The sequence below is a fragment of the Chiroxiphia lanceolata genome, chromosome 1 (assembly GCF_009829145.1).
Source record: "Chiroxiphia lanceolata isolate bChiLan1 chromosome 1, bChiLan1.pri, whole genome shotgun sequence".
NCBI lineage: Eukaryota > Metazoa > Chordata > Aves > Passeriformes > Pipridae > Chiroxiphia > Chiroxiphia lanceolata.
Window position 1 is genome coordinate 51,579,983 of NC_045637.1, and position 21,165 is coordinate 51,601,147.

Sequence of the window (21,165 nt, forward strand, 5' to 3'; positions counted from 1 at the left end):
TCAACTCACAGCTTTAAACTAAACAAGTTTCACTCACCCAAATGACAAATGGTATGTATTTGTCCCCTAGGCACTGAAAAACACCCAAGAAAAGCATCTCAAGCCTCTCACCCTTTTGAAAAGCTTTTTCAACTTTGCAAATAATGAGTATCTTGAACAGCTGTCTCACAATGTAAATGTTTAATTTATCCCACAACCCCTGAAACAATAATTTTAAGACCGGGCTTGCTCAGTCACCACCAGACGCTGCTCCCAGTCAGTCTGTGTGCAAACATCTGTCCAGCTGCTCCCAGAGAAACGCACCCACAGCCCAAAGTTGCCAAGCAACACCCTCGATGCCTTAAGCATCAGGCCAACTCGACTGCTTTAGAAAAGTTACTTGGAAAAAGGTTGATAGAAACACGCAAGCTTTCATAAGGACCCTGCACTTAAAAGAAGAGATGCTCTGCCACTCTCCAGAAAATTTTGGGAGTGCACAATAAAATAAATGTAGCAACTCCTGTCATCACCTCCAAAAAAAAAAAAAAAAAAAAGAAAGAAAAAATTTGTGTTCTAAAGTTTCTAATGTTGAAACTAAAATCTAAACAAATATTCAGGTTGAGAAATTTATTTCCTGGGCAGCAACAGACAAAGCACATACTGCCTTTCCATTCCTTACTCAACTCCAGGAACAGGTAAATATCCACTTGATGTCCCTGGGGGCTGACACAGCACCACTGGAGACAGCTAAAGGAAAGCACATGTCGTTGGTTTCAAAAGAATCATTAAAATAATGTATTTACAAAAAGTCTGTGAACTAAATAAATCCAGGCTGCATTCTTCCCCATATTTGAACTCATTTTGCTCAAGCTTCAGGCAAATTATTTCCAAGGTTCACTTTAACACATCAATCAGAGCACCCAAGTACCCACACTTACTACAGTTTTAATGCTAGCTCCTCTCTCAAAACAAAGTAACAAACAAAAAAAGTGGGACTGGATTCTCTGCAACAAGATAAAATCATGCCAACAGTGTCAGGGCTTAAAAACAGGTCTGATCCTCAGTTTCCCAACTTGCCAGCTCAACTCTGATGAGACCATGGTGACTGAGAGCATCAGTTTGCACTTTGGTATCTCAAGCCATCTGTTTAGGAAAAATATGCAATAGCCATTGCACCTATTAACAAAAGTAACCAGACTTCATGCTATTTGGAATTTTGCTGATGCTTGAGGTGCCAGGCAAGGGCAATAAGGCTGGAAAAGGAGTCTTTTCAGTTTAAGACATTGCTTTTACATGACAAGACCTATAGTTGGAAAAATAGTGAGTGCTACAAATATTTTCACAAAGGAAAAACATGGTGGTATTGATATAAAACATTACATTTACACAATATGCAGCACACAGTTGTTTCAATTGCAAGAAAATTCTGTAATTCAATTAGTTTGGAATAAAACGTCCCAAACCCCTCCAATTCTGACTTTGTTGCTGAATCCATTTCTGGAGGTTTGGGCCATTTCACTGCTATTTATACAGCATTTATAGAGCAGCTAATCTATAGCCTAAAAGTTATTTTTGGCAGAAGAAAGAAGTTACAAAGAAACTCAAGCAAGCCAGATAAATGAAATCATAAAACAGCCTTCAGAAGGTTCAGATGACTTCAATGAGTTGCTCTCCTACTTTCCTTTCACATTTTGGGGAGAAAAATTGGGAAGAGGAAAATTAAGTATGAGAAAGGTTGTATTTACAGGGTTTTATTGCTGCTCTTTGTTCTCTACACTCCATCCTTACCCCACCAAGCCCAGCGCTCTGAACAGATACCTTTAGATATTTCTGCAAGGCAGGAAAGAGCATATGCAGTAGCTCTATGGGTGCTGACAGGCAGCACTGCACATGCTGATTGTCCATCACAACACATGCCTTGATTAATCAAACGGGCTACCTGTCTGCTATGGCCACACAGGGCATTTAACAGCTGAGCTCCTGCCAAAGCAAAACATGTCCCTTGGAGAGACAAGGTTTGCCTCTAGACTCTCCTAGACCACCATGGCTACACCACCACCACCACACCTCTTTATTTCTCACACCACTACCCAGGGCGGATTTGAATGTGCAGCGTCAAAGACGCTGAAGTATCGTCTTGTGGTGTAGAGGCTCCATGTCTTTCCCTGCACCACCCACCCTCTGCTTTGCATTAGGCATACAAAGTCCCACTCTATTTTCTTTTCTGGGGGATTCTGCCACTCTTTGAAGGAACCTGAAAGTGATTATACTGATGAATGATGAAATGTGAGCTCTTGTTCTCATGTTCCACCCAAGCGAAAAGGCAGGAGATAGAGTGGTTTATTCTTCGAGAACTCAGCCTTGAGTTTCCACCACAATTGTGGTGACACATTTCTTGGGTTGCAAGAGTACCAACACCCTTCAGAGAGCAAAATCTTTTTTTTGAAAATGAAAAATTTTGTTTGACATGAGCTTCAAACAAAAAGTGTTCTCATGTCATCAGTAAATTCCTAACTGCCAGGTTTTGGGTTTGTTTTCCTTCCTCCGATTTTTAATGAGCAGCAAATCATTATGATCATCATAATAACAACACCAATAATAATTTTAAACACCAACTTTTAATGAAAATTTCTTGGAATTATATGACAAAAAGTCTAGCTTTTGAGAGAAATAAATTTTCTATACTCCACAACACCCATGAAATCAAATACTCTAATGTATGTCCACTATGATGACTGAAGTAAGGACTTTTGTAAGCTCCTCAATGGCTAACGTACAAAGTAAAGCAAAGTGAAATTTTGTTTTTCTGTAACTGACTGTGATCTTCAAATGTGCGTGAATTATAAGGTCTCTTGCAAACGCTGCATCATCAATATTATTCAGTTACCTTCTTCAAAGCCTCTCTAAAGCTAAAATTATGTCCCCTCTTATTTATCAATTTTATTTAGGCTAATCAAATAAAATTTTCACTTTACAACTTCCCAGACATCCCATTATGTGGTGTGTCTAAAGTTTGTATAGAATTCATCAGTCAATGAATGTAGCAGAGCAACGTTCACCAGGCAATTACAGCATCTGAAAAATCTGCCATAAAACAGCAGTTACCATGTATTATATACATGCAAACTGAGTTATTATGGTAAGATTATGTAGCATGTTACATCTTACTTTCTTATCTTTTAAGTCCTTAATACCCTCAGCTTCTGTACCAGGAGTACAGCAACTGCTTTTAACCACTTCTTATTACCTCTTTTAGTGCCTGAAACCTATAAAATACTTGCATTGTGTAAGGAAAATTTCAGTTATTTTTACTTATTTACAAAAGAATAAAGTGATGAAAATTAAAGACACTTTTAAAACATCTACTGCAGTTGTTTACCAAGTGTCAACTGACTAAGTTAAATCTAAGGAATATTTTGGGTCACAGAAAGTAGTGATAGCTATACTTAGGCATTCCCAAATAAGCCAGAGCTTTACATATGTGGAACAACTGTATACTGTGTGCACAGAGATGACACACTGGAAGTGGAGCATGAGAGAGAAACAACAGCTACTTGTAACCACGCAGCCAACGTTGAACCTGGACAAGCCCAGGGAACATCTCCATCTTCTGGGTCAACAAGCTGAGACTTGCAGGGGGAACTCAGCTCTGCAACTGCCACATTCAAGAGCAAGGGGGCTGGACAGATGAAGAACACAGCCAGTGTCCTGAGCAAATACATGCCGGAGCATGACTCCAGAGGATACCAGGATCACATCTCTGGAAGACTATATTTTAAGTACTGTGATGTTGTCAACCTGGTTCATTATGAAGGACCAATAATGAATCTGTCTTGAAAAATATAAGTTCTGTGGAATAGATGAGCTGCAAATACTTTCAGACTAAAACCAGCTGAAATTCTTACCAGAGAAAACATTTTGAAAGCATTGTAATGTAGCAGTTATATAATTTTCAACTGTATTGTGTATTCTCTCTCCCAAATTTCTGATGTTCTTATACTTGTTTCTATACCAGGTTCTCTTCATATACATATATTTAGGGAAATAAAAAATACCAAGTCTTTTTGAGAGTTTCAATTCCCCCTTCTTCCTCCCACCCACATCTGTACATCTCCATTTTGCTTAAGCCTTATGGCTCTAAAGAGCAGTAAAGTAACTGATGGAAGGGAAGCTGAGTGTTGTAACAGTCTGCTACTGGAATGAGAAAACAAACATAGAAAGGAGAGGTGGTATGAATCATGCTGAGACATGTGACATTTTTAAATCACAACAAAAATAAGTTTGAAAAATTTTTTAGTTAATAATAGCATTGAATAACTCAGACTCCCCAGAAGACAGCCAGTATTTGGACCTGTTCTTATCCAGGGTTCTTACACCTCTGTAGACTACAATTTCCTTTACTTTTTGTAGTCTTCATTGTACTATGATAAAGTTTACTTTTTAGCATAAAAGAAAATCAAACTAATCAGGTGCATGAGAATTAGAAAAACAATCAAGGCATTTTGTCCAAGTGTTCATTATTACATTGGGAATGCATCCATCTACTTTAATATGTATTATGTTTTCTACTAAGTGATTTTAGGAGGTGCTATCATTATAAGTAATAGTGGGATATTAGGAAAAATTTCTTCACTGGAAATGTTGATAAGCATTAGAACAGGCTGCCCAGGGAAAGTTATGAGATCACCATCCATGGAAGTGTTCAGAAAACATGTAGATATGTCGCTTATGGACATGTTTTAGTGGTGGATCTGGCAGTTTTAGGTTAAACGAACAGGTTTCAAATCCGATTTGAAACCTGCACTGATTCTGAGCACGATGGCAAGAGGAAAGGAGGGAGCAGGCAGAAGCAGCCCTGCCTCCTCCATATGATTTTCTAATGCATATTCTGCTCTCTGGCAGCAGCTGATAATTATATCGGATTTCACAAGACCGCTTCTCTGCCTGAGCAGTTGTGTTGCTTATAAGACTAAGAATTAAAGCAGCATTATAAAACACACAAATAAGCAGCCTCTCTGTCTGTTTGCACATAGGTTACCCATTGGTGGCACTGAAAGGCCTTATCTCAACACATTCTTTTCCAACCAAAGCACTGAGAAACAACAGAGACTTTCTAAACCTCTGTTTGAAAATCTTATCACTCACTCAACAAGAGCCTTAAACATACTATCCCAGGAAATACAGTAGAGGTGGAAAAAAAAAATAAAATCAATTATATCTATACAACTTTCCACAGTAGCTTTGCATAAGCAAAGGTGATACTCCTCCCTGCAGAGAAGTCTGATCTCAGCAGTTCAGTGAGTGAAGTCCTGGACCATAGAAAAGGATGGGAAAACTCATCAGTTTAATGATGCAAGGGTGTCCCTGCCCTGTGTGGTCTGATATTCCTGGTGGTCAAGTCCAACAAATCCAACAGAAATACAGTGTCGAAGAGAAACAGTGCATTGTCTGACTGCTCTGTTTTACAAATTAGACACAGACAATTTTAACAGTTGTACAGCTGTATACCTATGTACTGTGGAGAACTAAAATCTGACTCTATCCCTTTATTTCTGTTTTACCCAGTAGTAATGCTATATTAATTGGAGAATTTTTAAAAATACCTCTTTTTTCTTTTTTACAAATAAATGGAAAAAAGTACATTCAAGAGAAACAGCTACATTATGCCTAGTAATGAACTAACTATTACAAAATACATACTCATCCCAAAAGTATTCTAGCCTAATAATACAGCCCATTTGATAATTTAATTCAAATGAAGACAATATTTGAAAATTACACACACACGCTTGCACATAATACGGGTAGTTAGTGCAATTACAATAATTTCTCATCCAAGTTATGTGCACAGTTGATTTTTTGTGCGTCTCTCAGCATTAGACCCACTAGACCTTCCCATTCCCCCCTGCAGCATATGAAGGTCAGCTGCTTTTAATACCGGAAATTTAGTGAAACATCTTGGGTTTTTATTGCATTGAAACTGGTTTTAGTCGGAGCAGCTCACAGTTAAATGGCAGGCAGAACAAGCAAATTCAATTAAAATAGCTCTGAGGCAAAAAGGAGATGAGTGTATTACGAAAATATAAATGGAAATTTAAATGAGTGCTACAAGAGCACAACCAGGCCACAACACAGCCCTGTCTTTCCTTCTTTCATACCTGTGTTTTTCTCTAACTATGAAAAATATTTTTAAATAGGCTGTGCCACTTCACTGTATCTTATCTTGGCATGCAGTGAGCAGACACAGAAGAGTCAGGTTTTCACCAGTCCTGCCACACCAATCCTTTCTTGCAGAGGAGAACTTTCAAAATGCACAGTCTGAAGTATCCCGCTTTCCCAAGCTTAATTTTTATCCCCCGCCACAGAGAGAAGGCACACAGAGCACTCTTTCTGCAGGGTGCCAAGCTGAGTGCAGCCAAGGCAAGAGCTGCCACTAGCCTCTTAGGGAAGAGAAAGAGAAAGTGGGGCGTAGTCCCCACAGCTCCCAGGCTGCTCTGCCAGGAGCTTCAGAAATGAGCCTGCAAGTTATTCACAGATTCACATAAATGGCCACATAAACCTTTGTTGTTGTTGTTGTTGTTTTAAATCACTGCAAGACACTGCTCTACATGAGGTCAAGGGCAGCATAACATTTTCTTGGGCTCATCACTGAGGACCACAGTAGTTGGGACCTCTTCTCTAGACCTTGTTTTATTCTAATAAATTCTAGAGAACATCACCCATGAAATGTGCAGTTGCCTGCCTCCCCAGGAGCCTAGTCCTCTGGACTGGGGCTCACCTTTGCCTTGCTTTGCAATTAATTAATGCAATTCCTTCCCTTCATCATTGCTTGTGGTACCACTTTTATTTCCCAACTGCAGAACACTATCTAGTTGAGGGAGAGTCAAACCCTTTTTAGTCTCACCAGATATCAGACAGTTCTACATTACGCTGAAGAGAAGCAGGAATAAAATTAACATTCTGATTATATTCAACAGTTTCTGTGTCTCTCAATGAATTTTTACCTTTTTTTAATTTTTAAATCAACTGTATATGTGTTTGCATAACATCTACACCAGATCTTAACAAAAATTTGCTTTCAATGGGTCTGTTACCCCGGTAGCTGTGATGTGCAGCTATATCCCTCTGCACCAGCAACGGATCAGATACTAGAACTCATCCAAATTACAAATTCAGTTCTCTTTCCTTGACTTTTCCACAAGTTTAAATAAAAAAAAATATCAGTCATCAAAGCAATGTTCAAGTAACACATGTTATTCAAGTTCAGACTCAAAGTTTTACTCTTCAGACCTAACTGAAAACAGGCATTTTCTGAACCAATGGGAGTCACACAAAGTTGTTTGCTGTTACTTTTTTTCCTTTCTTTATTTTCTTAGAATCAAAGTAATGTGCCTTCAAGCACAAATATTTTATTTTCTCAAAACACGTACAAATTTTTCTTGTGGTTTGCACGATAGTCTTAATAATTGGAGAACTAACAGACTTGGGATGAAGACAGACCTCAGGGACACTGAATAAAATTTTTTCTGTCCTTAGTACCATCTACTATTTGGGCCACCTTTTTTAAAGAAAGATAAAAACTTTTTGTCCTATATTCCCTTTTTTTTCCCCCATGCCCCATTTATTTCACAGTTGTGGTGATCCCTTTCAGATGTCAATATGAAAATGAGAAAGTTTTTTCCATTAATACACCTAAGTCATACTATTAGTTCTTCTCCTGTAGCATCTCAGATCTCCAGACAGTGAAAAGAGCTAAAGCACACTATACCCTGTACACATCAACAGCAAGTAACCCTTGCTTTAGACAGCCAGGATTAAGACCAGAAACAGGACTAAAGTGAAATTATTTTGAAACTAAACCCCCTTTTCACAGTGAATCCAAGCAACTTCACATTTCTTACATGTAATTATGTTTATGTTGTGTCTAGAGCAAGTGTAACTTGGCAGGAGTGCAACACTCAGCAGACAGATATGGCAGCGGGAGAAAAGATAGCAACTCTAAAAATAAAGGCTCCAACGTATCACAAGCAGGAGCCAAAATCCAGAAGAAATATATATTTGCTATCAGTGACGTTAAAGAGATGGTGGAAGCTCATGCAGCAGAAAGGTCCACTTAGACCCTGAAAGACGATTTTACCTTTTCTCTGAGTGATCTAGACAGGACAAGCTGGACTTCTCCTTTTACATCAGTAATGCTGAGGATGCAAACAGACCGAGAAGCTTCAGAGGAACATGTCGTTAAAGCCAACACTTACAACAGAAAACTGACCAAAAAAACAGGAACCTAATTTTATGGGTAAAATTACCCACCAGAATACATTAGCATTACACTGGTCAGTACTTCAGAAATGCCAGAATTAAGTTGCCTTCTACTGATGTACTATGTCTAACCTCCTTCTTTCTCTTTTTTTTTGACCAGGAAGGAATTGCTGCCTTATCCAGTGGAAAAGGTGAAGAATATTTAAGGAATTGAGTTATGAAGACAGAATTATCAATTTCCTCGCTTGCTTTCCGGTGGTACTTAACACTGATAAATGAGCAGTGCAAGAATAGCCATCAATACTGATAAATCGCCATCTTTCCAGCCCCATTTTTTACAGAGACTGAGCCACACACATTAGTGTTAAAAGCATCCATCAGTTTGGGATGTCCGACTTGTGCCACCCAGGGAAGCGTGCTAACACCACTTGGTATCTTCTAGCACAATCTCAATATTTTTCAACTACATCTCAGGGTTTTTTTCTACTGTGATTCTCAAATTACAGCTCAGACCTCAGAAAACGGAAAATTCAGATAAGTGACATACCATCACTAGGGAACTCCGGGCTAACGGATAGAACTGAACGGTCAATCAAGTCTGCTACTGCATCACCTGCATTGCCTCGTCCTATCTATCACAGGCCTTCTGCAAAATGTAAAAAGCAGGCTGACTGGCTTCTGAGTATACCACTAAATGAGTCTTGCCAGGAAAAAAGCAAGATACTACCCTCCAGTCCCTTCCTCTGACTTGTTTCCTTCCTGCTCCCTTCTTTTTCCTCCCTTTCTGATCCACATCCCACTCTCTACTCTGAGACTTCCCTTCCGTCCCGACCTAGTCTTACCAACTTGTTCAAATCCTCACTAAACACAAACTTTTTATGCAGTACTTCACTCAGTATGGCCTTGCCAAAAAGCCATGCAGCCTGCCAGGCTAATAGGGTTTGCCAGAGAATAATAGAATTTTTGACAAAGGACTGTAAAAATATTTTAATACAGGTAAAACAATATATAATCTTTTCATTCCTGAAAACAAGGTTAAGATAATTTTGGCTTGGTAAAACACAAATCCCTTCTCTTCCATTCTAAGTGAAGCACATACTCCTTTTGGATAAAAGCGTTAGCTGAAGTGTTTCAAATCAGGAATAGTTATGAGTTGGAAAACACTTTTCATGAGAAAGACCAGACTAGCAGTCATTCCTGCTAAAAATCAAAGAGTTCATAAAGCATAGGATTTTACTTGAATCACTGAATAATTTGGACTGGAAGTGACCTCAAAGTCATCAAGTCCTATCTCCTTGCTGAAGGTGGGGTTAACTTCAAAGATAAATCAGGTTGCTCAAGTGTTTATTCTGTCAAATTCTGCATATCTTCAAGTATGAAAAGTCTGCATACTCTCTGCACAACTTGTCCTGATATTTGATCATCCTTACTGTGAAATTTGGTTATTTACACCTTGCAGGAAATCCTCTTGCTGCCACTTTCAAGATGACTCCGAGCCACCTTATTTATAAACCATTTGTAAGATTCCCCTTTAACAATTTTCTTCTTGAGGATATATAAAGCCACACTTCCCACCTCTCTTGGACTGTCATTCCACCCTTCAGCCTCCTTCTTATTTTGATAACCCTCATTCTAAAATGGAAAATCTTTTATTCATGGGAGCAGGACTCAAAATGAGGCCCAGGACTCTGGATACAGCCTGTCTATTGCTGATTAGGAGGCACTTGTCTTGACATGCCTGGCTATGCTCTTTTTAATCATCATGGACATGGTTTAGTGGTGAACTTGGCAGTGTTATATTTATGGTTGGACTTAATGGTCTTAAGAGTCTTTTCAAACCTAAATGATTCTATGATCTATGATTCTGTGGTTGCCCTTCACTGCTGACTTACATTCAGTTTGTCCACCAAAAGGACTTTCCTGCAAAGCTGTTACTGAGGCAGCCATCCCCAGCTTTTGCTTATTCCCTCCTAGATGCAGTTCTCTGATTTTGCTAAGCTTCACAGGGTTGCCTCCCAGTCTACTAATGAAGTTTTCTGCAGTTCTCATTATTTCTAAAAACTTCAGGCCTTTTCATGGTACTGTAACAGTGAATACAAATAACTTACTAAGGGAAAAGGCTTTGGAGTGTAAAGTCACCTGACAGGAATTCCCATCCAGACCTGGACCCTAGCACACCTTTTAACTGCTCATGTCCAAGCTTAGGACTGAGACACTTCTGCTCAGCCAGGGAAAGGCTCAATACCCACTGCTTTCAAAGGTAGCCCCAGCAATGCAGTGGAAACTCTGCTCGTGAAGGCTTCTTTAGAAAAGGTCCCCTAACCACCTTCCCACAGAAGGGACAGGATATGTTTATTCGAGCATCACTTCTGGAAACATTAACTACTCTTATGAGAAGGCACACAAAAAAAAAATCAGTGCAAGCTATGAAGCACTAAACCAGATGTGCAGCAAGGAGAAATGAAGGAACTTTTGAGAACAAAGTGAAGGACGTAGAATTGACAAGTTTCTTTTTCCCCACTCCTCTGAGAAGAGCAGGAAGCTGATGGATGATTTTTTGAAGGAACATCTTGTTAAAAATGTTGGCAACACATCATCAACTTTTAGGGTCTACTTCATCAGTTAAAATGGCTGCCTCTGAAAGAATCAAATTAATATTAGACATGAAAGATGAAAAAAAAGGAGGAACTTGGAGAAAGGAATAGATTTAGCTGACTCATCCCTCTGAGAATCTTGTTTAATTACACTTTGCCCACAATGGAGAGAGAATTGTTTCTCAAGTAAAAAGTTCATGGAAGGTAAATTCATTCATCCAATCATCCATCACCACTGAAGCAATGTACTGATGATAGAATGATAATTGCCATCTAAATTCCTGCAATATTTAATTGAACCAGTAAGTGATGTGACTGGTTCTCCCCGTGAAAGAGCTAGTGTGTGGCCCCACACTGAAACAGCTGATGGTGATCTCAGCTGGGATGTAATCACCTGCTCAGGCCAAGGGCATTGCAGTTGTGTTGGTTGTCTAAAAAATAAGCATCCTTGCTTTGGCCAGCTTTGCTTCCTCATCGTCCTTTGCCCCTTCCCAAAGCATCAAAGCCCCATGTGCTACTATCCTAGGGGAGTTTTGATATGATTGCATTTGCTATCTCACCCTCTGCTAGAGTGGTGTGAGAGGGGCTGCCCAGATTCCCTGAACACACTAGCAACAGCATGTGAACCTCACTATCTATTCTTGACACGTTTCTACTGTGGAACAAAAAAATAAAAAGAAAAAAACTGCTGGTTGCTAGCAGTTCAGCCACAGTTGTGGTTACTGGATTGGATGTCAGGGTCAAAAACTAGATGCCAAAAACACCGAGATCTCATGCTCTCGGTAGGGAGCCAGATTCTCATCTGTCTCAAACTGGCAGGGCTCCACACTGACAGTCTGCCTCCCAGTGTAAATGGGCTACAAACATGGTCTTTGCTTCATCTGTGAGGCTTGGGGTATCTTAAATTTGACAGTCATTGAATGAAACTTTACTCTGGAATTGAGAGCAAATTATTGAACTGACTTGCTAAATTATATTTCATTAGCTGTAGGAACATTGCAAACGCACACTTTGTTATTTGAGCCTTCAATCTGATTTTGTCAAGACTCATTGTACAATTTTCTAAAGCAAATTATTCTGAAAGGTTGTGCAAATGGCATAAAAAGCAGCAATAGAGTAATGACTTTCTAAGTAACAGTCAGGGGTGGTGAGAACTAATTTTTTTTAAAACAAAAAAATCAAAATTTCCTAAGGCTTCTTAGGTCAACAGTTCTCAACGGCTTCATATGCAACCAGCATATTCTCAGCCCAAAGGTGTAAATCCTGAGGAACGTGAGACCTTTGCACTCCTGTTTAGAGGACCCTCAGCGAGCTGTGATTTAATATGCACCACAGTGAAAGAACTTCCAGCTGCCAGCAGAAAAGGAAAAGAATTGGAAAACAAAGTTTGAATTACTTCTGTAATTCATCAGTTAGGTATTAAGGAAAAGAAAAGAAGAATGGCTGATTCAAAGCCTGTAAGGAATCACTAGGTTTAAATTTACCTCTGCAGAGAAGGAAATCACATCTGGAGTTTATATTAACTTTTTCAACAGAAGCAGAGTATATTCACTTGTGAAATCTTAAACAGCATGAAATGAAAGTCACATAAAATAAAATTCTAAAAAATCATCTTCTCATAAAAAAATTTTGAAAATAACATTTTTAGTCATTGTAAAGACCAGGGACCTATGAAATTCCTTAAAAAAAATTTAACGTTCTGCTTATTCACTTCCCAAAATTATTTACAACTCCCATGAAAACCAGGTCTGAGAACCTTTGCTGCCCCTTCCTAGTGGCGGGAGGGGTGTGGGCGGAGAACCCCAAACCTTAAGTTCTCACTCTAGTTTGAAATTGGTACAAAGTGCAGCAAAATAACATCCCTACAAAAGGTGGAAATTTATGGTGTAAATTAAAAAACTCTCTAAGTGCCAGACAGCCCACGAGGCTCCCACCTACTTCAGGATGCCCCTGGCCTATCTATGGCTGGAATTGACCCTACACTGGTATCAGAGAAGGATCTCTGCCATTTTTGCAAATGTGTATTTCTCATAGGCATCATGGCCACACACCAGAGTAAGGTTTTGGTGACAGCAGACACGAGGCATCTTCTGCATCCCACATCAGACCAAGCCACGGAATCATGCAAAATACAGTACATTTTAAGCAAGTTAAGGTTTCTGATTTACAGAGATGTCACTGTCGGATTTGGAGCACAGGAGGTTCATACAGTATCCCTCCCGCAGCCCGGGCACCTGCTCTGTGCACAGACTCCAGTGCTGTTACGACCCATTTCAAAGCAGCTGGTGGATAAACAAAATGAAGCACCCACACTGTGTAGCCCCAGATGCTGAAGGGCTGCCATGCCCTCACAGATATTTCATCCACGGTTCCTGCCACCAGAGAACATGTCTCAGATTCACAGCAGGGAGGCCTCACTGAGCAGCCAAAACACTCCTGTCTGCTCATCAGCAGTAACTGAGGGGTGGAAAAGAATTATTTGGAAGTAGCGCAGCCTAGAAATTTAACCCAAGCCTCCTGAACAGGAGGTTGGAGGATTATTCCACCTCACCAAAGCCATCTTTGTTTTCCTGAGTGCTTCCTAACCCACGAAGTGCGTAAAATACATTCTCTTCTAGTATTATAAGCATGATTTATTTATCTATTAAAAACAAAAAAACAAAACCACCCCCATCCCATCTGCCACCCCACCACATCCCCCAAAATAAAGTAAAACCAAACACAAACCAGTAAAGAGCTCTGCCTTTACTAAGAACAGAGGTAATCCAATTCTACTCACCAGTGGAGTACTATGGAGTGAAAAATATCAAAGCACTGAGTTTTTACACTATGAGGATGAAGTTTATAAGTTCAAGGTGATCTCTTTAGACCTCTTATGGCTCTTCCTCTTAATGTGTTTGGTAAAAACATCACGTGTATTGCATAGGACAAAAAGGCAGCCTAGAACAGTCTATGTGCAAGATGTGAACAAACCAGTTCATCATCTAAGTCATGATAGTGTTATATAGTGGGGGGAAATATTTGCACATGAGGAAACAAAGTACTTTTACAAAGTACTTGGAAAAGAGCATGCAATAACCAGCTGGCCATCAGCAGAGCTCTTTCAAATTTACTTTTCAATAGAAGTCTTCATAGTAGCTTTTTAACAAAATTCACTTTCCTATATTAATTCATTATGAATTTGAGATGTGTAGAAACTCGAGAAACAAAAATAATTTAACTCTTAAAACAAACTGCAGGCAAAGACCTGCATATAATCCATGTTAGTACTTTTAAAGTACACTCCTCACATCTCACAATCAATTTTATCTTATACTCTCATTCCCTTTCCAAAATTCCCACCACCAGGGATAGAACATGTATCAATATCATAGAAAATACCATTGTAACATACTCCGGAAAAATTAGATTAAGAAAGTACATTTAACTTTTTCCCAAAGGATCAAGGATGCCATGCAGCACAAACCAGTTACCAGAGCTGTCACAGGGATAGAGGTTTCAAGGATCTACACCAAACCTGCAGGAATGTGAGAGCCTTTCCTGTAGCCAGCTGGCTGTCAAAGGGTGATGGATTACTTGCTCAACCAAATTACAGGAACAACCAATTTTTAGGTGATTTGTTTGATTTTAAATCCTGATTATGACTCAAAACAACCACCCTTAACATCAGCATGGTACCACTGTAAGAGACTTCATTAGGATTTGCGCTTCCATTAGACAAAAAACCCTCTCCAGTAATGCCTGTGTAAAAGCAGCTGCACTGTGCCAGGACATCTGCTGAACCCAAGATTAAACCCGAGCCTCTATCCAGCCTGACTGACAAAACAGAGTTTCACACAAAGGAATTAAGAAGTAGATAAAAGCCTTCATCTGGGGAATCCACGGAGCTGACCCATGGATACCTTTTCTCCACTTGTATGTAATAACATATTCCTATATACACAGCCAGAGTACACTGTTGGAGAACATGACATTTTTTTATTAGTTCTTAATGTTTTACTGTCTGTCCACGCAAAGATAGCCTCACAGATCATATCTCATCAAATGTGTAATGAGCCAAATTATTCTCTACTACTGTAAATCTGTGAAGGTCCATTGATCTCATTACAGGAGAGCAATTTACACTTGCAAAGAGGGTGGGAGACTACTTCTAAATGAGGAAAGAGAACAAAAACCGTAATCATGGGAAGCCTAACTCAGGAACAAAATGCATGCAGATCACTTCCTTTTTTTTCATCTGAACAGCTATATTTATAACAAATATTCACAGTAAAGAGTTAAATAGTGTTTAGAACATCTTACTGAGCTTCTGAGACTTTGACGAGACTTTGCAGTGTTTGCAGAGTTGAATAAAGGCAGTTTCCTTCCTCTGCAAAGCCACCAACGCCTGGGACTCACTTGGCATTCCTAAAGCATTCCTCCCTCTGTCCCTTAGCGATAATAGCCAGGGCCACTGACCACCAACTGCTCTATTCACCTTCTCCCTCTGCAGCCACCACGGGTGACATCCACCAAATGCAATGCAGAAACCTGAGCAACACCTCCGCTAACGTAATTGCCATCATGTCTTGTGGATGCACTCTGTGCACGTGTTTTATAAATTTGGGGCAGGTGGAAGGATTCAGGAGGGAATAAGTGATCTAATCTCTCTGCCATACATTGCCTGATAAAAACTTTTTAAAAAAGAAAGGAAGGAACACTTTAAAAAATCAAATATCAGCTGACTTTATGACCTGATGATTTGTTTACATTTCCTCTTGATATATGATAACATATGTCTTGCTACAATATAGGCTAGGTAGGAAAACACATTTCAACATGGAATTATAGAAACTGCTTGTAAGCAAATAAGTAGACACATCAGAAAATTATTTATTTTTGCATCACATGTTAATAATTTTCAAGCATAGGAATCTAAAGGCATAATTTTTTAATTAATATAATGAAGAGCTATACCTATGAACTTGATTTATTATTTAGCATACACAGACTTAGTCTTACATTGAAACTTCCAAACCAGCTCAGTAGGAGTTAGTTAATTCTAGTACACAGCATGAAGTTAAAATAAAAAAAAAAAAAAATACAAATGGCTTCCACAGGCATAATGCAGTTTATTTGGCAGTAGTAACACTTCACATATAACATTTTAAAAAAATGCTTGTATAGCTGCTTTTAACTTCCCTATTCAGCCCAGAAAAAGACTGAGAAGATGCTGAAGGAAGATAATTAATTAGCAGGAATCACTTCCAATGGTCCTCCCAGATGGTTGTTATTAGGAGAGAAAAGCTTGCTCTGCTGGGCAAGAGGCCATAGACATAATGCAGGATCCTATAGATCTCTGGGGATGGGATAGCAGGAAAATAAACAGTACATTTGTGTTTTTTTCTGGTTGTTTTTGGTTTGGTTTATTAATGACTTGTGCTGCTATAGTGTTCTCCCATTGACTACTGCTGCTCTGACCAACGGGCTGTGTTGAACTATTACTTTCTGAGAGACCCACAAAAAGAGACAGCTCTGTTTCAAGTACAACCTAACCCAATATTTTGTGAGAAATATACTTCTCACAAATCTCTAGCTAAAAACAAATCATAATAGTAATAACACAAAAATAATAATAATAAACAACATCACTGGACTCAAAGAACATCATCCCAGATGGAGAAAACTTATGGAAGAAGCTGCAAACTATGTGCAGAAAAGATCTCTCTCTGGCCTATAAAAGAAAGGATAAAAGATCTCTCTCTCAGTATAAAAGCCCAACCTCCTGCTGTTGGGGCTAAGCATGTTTGGATTTGATTAATAACTGCAAAATGCTTTTCTCTCCTATACAGGAGCCTGTTAATGGTTTATTTCTTTCATTATCAGGAGGAGGTATGTCACTACATGAAGGAGCAGCAGTTGCATCCCTCCCAAATGCAAGCTCTTCAAGGCAGAGCTTGCAACTAAGGCATCAGAGACAGAGCTGGTTCCTGGGACACAGTAGGGCAAACAAGAAAAGCCCACAGATGCCCAGCAAGCCCATAATTAGCAGTCACTGCTTTTCTCTTAGTGTCATCACAAAAGGGAGCTTTAAGAAAAATAAAAAGCTTACAAGAGCCATTCATGAATTTGAGGTACTGGTCTGAAAACTTGACAGTTCTTAAAAGTCCTTTTCTGGTTATATTTTGTACAGAAACCAGTGGAAAGGATAACCTAGAGAAATTGTTTGATAAATAAAAAGAACACTAAAACATAGAAGAGAAGAGGGTTACTCTGTATTTTATCAGCTGTCAACCTGGAAGAAACATCCAAGTGAGATCTGAGGCATTGCAGAAAGAGGGAGGGAAGGAGCTGGACCATGAATATGAGACAGTGATGGCAGGAAAGAGAGTTGAGAGAAGGGTGCACTCCCGCTGGACTGGCAGAGCTCCAAGCTAAAACCATTATACCAGAATAGGAGAGAATTTATTTATCCTGAAGAGTCAAAATGGTTGTGCCCTATCTGCCAGACACATTCTATCACACTGTTACTGTTTTTCCACTCAGTGGTGACAATAAAACCTGGGCCATCTCTGGGCTGCCATTTAACCATACTCAGAAAAAACATTTCCAGAAATTAACTAGCATAGGAGCAAGCAGCAGCACATCACGGGGAGGTGGGAGTACTGTTTCAACAGCAGTTGTGATATATTTATTCAATGCACAAGTAGAACTTTAGGTTGCTGACCAAAATACAATTCTTACTGCAAAATATAGTACACCCATCATGGATGAAAGATGCATTTCCCTAACATGTTGCATATGCAAAATGAAAATAAAACTAATTAAGCCACTGTACTTCAGTGTATTCATATTCAAAAAATTCAGGGAATTTGATATAATAAAAAAATATTGACAGAATAAATGTGATGAGCCAGAAACCTAATGATTCTTTTGTGCCTGGACATAAGAACAAATCTAACTGCATTAAAATGAAATCATTAAAATTTCTTCCAGTAAATGTGAACATTTGGAAAGTACAAATCAGTAGCTAAAATGTTGATCTTATTCTCCCCATGAGACATCACGTACATATCTAAGGTTGGCATCAGACATTAATTACATTTACTAATATTTTGTAGAGGTTAAAAAGTGAAAGCTGTCTTTGGTGACCACTCCAGACAGCAACAGCAAGCTAAATGGCTCCACTTCTGGGACACTTCCAAGTCAGTTCTCAGCCTATAACCATGAGAAACTGCAAGGTTTTCAAAAGGAAGTTCACTTTTTAAAACTGTATCGCAGCTTAAAAGAGTTGTCCTAGCAAAGGATCCAAACAGAAACAAGCTTTCCTATGCTGCTCCTGGGGTCCCAGGCCTTGTGTTTCCATTCCAGTCTCAGTCGGAAAGTTTCAGTGGGTCTCCAGCCCTCTGCTTCAGCTTTAGGAGAGCCACAAAAACCAGAGTAGGAGGAACATTAAAGAGCTGGTAAATGCAAACATAGCATTTAAATTAGAAGAAGTGGGATTCGAGGGGAGAACGGGAAACACAGGAAACCGACCAGCCACTTTCGAGACTGTGCCAAGAGCCACCAGCCTCATGAGCACAGCACCCCATGCAGCTGCCCATGGCTAGCAAAGAGGTGGTAAGAAAAAGGATGAAGTCAGCAGCAAGGTGGGATCCATGTGGCACGGGGCTGAGATGACAGGCACAGCCCTGCTAGAGCCAGGAGAGTATGGTGAGGCACCTGGGCTTCCTGCAGCATGACAGGAGGGCGTGGAAGGACAGCAAGAGAGGGAGATACTGGGGAGGCATCAAGCACAATGGTAAGTGGAGGTCAAGAGCGGTTAATCAGGAAGCAGAGGAAAGATCCAAAGGAGACATCTGTATGCAGCAGGGGGGGAAAAGTGCTTTTGAGTGTTGTAACAAAGCAACAGGTCAGGCAAAAGCACAGCAGGACTGCAAGGGGAAAGCCCATCAAGGAATAACAGGTGTGCTTCGGGGGACAGACTGCATTTGTCAATAAAAGGGTTCCCTTTTTCTGTCCCATTATTTCTTTTACTAATAGTACCATAGGTGGTTCAAAGATTTTCTTTCCTCCTTCTTTGCATCAAGCATTAGGAATTTATTAGAAGTAGTATTTTTCCAAGACAGTTTGGAACATAATCATAGAATGGTTTGGGTTGGAAGGGACTTTAAAGGTCATCTAGTTCCAAACTCACTGCCTTGGGCAGGGACACCTTCCACTAGATCAGGTTGCTCAAAAACCCATTCAACCTGGCCTTGAACACTTCCAGGGATGGGGCATTAATGGCTTCTCTGGGAACCAGTTCAGTGTCTCATCACACCTTAACAGTAAAGAATTTCTTCCTAATAATCCAACAAACAATTATAAATTTGCTTAAATTCAAGCATATATGAAGGCCTTTTGAGATTGAGACCGCTCACAAACCGTCTTAAGCAAACGTGGAGTATATGCATGAACACTGCCTAACTTAATTGCATGATAGCCTCTGCATTTTCCTCTTTACTTCCAGACTGTGACCCCTCTATGCATATACCCTTCTCTCACCTGCCTTCTTGTCAGCAGCATTCAAGCAACAGTTTTTTTTTCTTTTTCCTTTTTTTGAACTGGAAATATTGCAGCAAGGTTTTTTAATAATACACCAAGCAGTACCCGTGTAACATCAGCAACACTAAATTTTATATGCAAAGCCATCAAATTCGTACTACAACATATGTATAAAATTATCAAACAGGCTGATCTGAGATATCAGAGATTTTTCAAGGAACATTTCCTTTGTAAAAAGATGATTTTCTTTTAACAATAACATGACAGACACTAGGACTGAATACAGGTCAGGAATAAATGAAATAATTCCCCCACACAAGATCATCATCAGGTGATCTAAACCAATCGTAGTTTCCTTATGCCGTTTTTCCCCACCTTCTTCCAGAAAAAAGTAACAGTGTATTTCAGAATGAATGTCAAGGTTCTCATTTCCAAAAATCCCAGAAGTGATGGTTTATTTTCTGTTAAAAAAATTTCTATTTTCTATTCAAATATTGAAATATAGCAAGTAAAATAAGCCCAATCAGGATGCAAAAAGATAGCACTCCTGTACAGTGCTAGTATTGATTAGCTCCTGGGAGCTCTATAAATACACTTCAGTGACAATACTACCTGAAATATCTCCCTTGGAGGCATCATCATTTATCAATACTACATTTTGCCTGCTCTGATTGAGCTATTTTGATGTAATGACAAAATTGTTCTTTAAATATTCAAAACTCTGATTAATGCACTTTTCTGAGAAGCATACTTTTTTTCATTATTTCTCCTAGTACTGATAACATTTACATTTTCCTTTGGAAGAAAAAGATTTGTCTTCATTGCTTCTTTTTGTATTTTGCTTTATTTTATCTCTTTCAACACTGAGCATAGCAAGGAAGAAATATTTGCATGCTAATGCAAACCAAAGCATGAAAGCAATCAAATCTAACAAAAAGTAAAATCATCTCTTGAATTAATGGAACTCTTTCTCCTCTTACAACATTAATTAAACACTTTCTTTTCCATGGTATTGACTAGTTGTTAGCTTTTCCCTTAACCAGAATTATCAAGAGAAACAAACCCTCAAGATTTCAACATTGTATTGTACATTCAAAACAACAACAACAAAGTTATAAAACTTTTTTTTGTATGTGGGAACATGTATGTTTAATTGACAAATTTAGATCACATCCCAGTTTTTCTAGAATCAAAAATTTTTAGGTATGTGTTGCCCCTTTATAACTTCAGAGCAAAGCAGAAATTTGAGAGGAAGGAAAAAACCTTTGCAAACGCCATTGCATATTCCAGTTCAATCTAGTTTTATATTGCTATTTAAACAGCAATTAGATCCAAAATAACTCCAACTAACCTCATGCCTACTTTTGCAAGGAGAATAGCTGCAAGCATGCTTGGGCTTTCAGCACAAGGGACACTTTGCAAGGGCAGGCAGTCTGGCATGGCAAACTAATAAAACCTGCGTTACATGTAGCCCACACTCTGCACTGCAGGCAGAGCAGTAACTTTTGGCCATTGCATTACAAAGTATTATGTCTGAAGGCATTCTGTTAGTATTTTGCAACAAAGTAAACCTCAAATTATTTTAATGGTGTGTATTTGGCTTTAATAATGCTATTTAAGATTAGATATTAAGTTGTATAACTTCTATCTTCAGACTAGGCAATTTCATTATTTTCCCCTATAAACAGTGGCTTTAATAACTAAGCTTTTACACTGTTTCCCCCATAATAAATAAATGACGTTAAAAGGCTCTTGTCAGCACTGAAGAGCTGGATCCAGTCCCACAGTGGACATTAAGGACAGATTA

The 21,165-nt window shown here is 39.1% G+C and overlaps 1 protein-coding gene across 2 annotated transcripts in view; it reads right to left on the reverse strand.

Annotated features, from left to right (window-relative positions):
• The window catches only part of EPB41L3 (erythrocyte membrane protein band 4.1 like 3), a 143,167-nt gene that overhangs the window by 104,346 nt on the left and 17,656 nt on the right, over window positions 1-21,165 (reverse strand). The window contains exon 2 of one of the 2 annotated variants that reach the window (XM_032680017.1): window positions 8,117-8,157. The exons of the other annotated variant lie outside the window; for it this stretch is intronic. The gene's annotated coding sequence lies outside the window, so the exon portion shown is untranslated. The remainder of the gene's footprint in view (window positions 1-8,116; window positions 8,158-21,165) is intronic. 2 annotated transcript variants of the gene reach the window in all.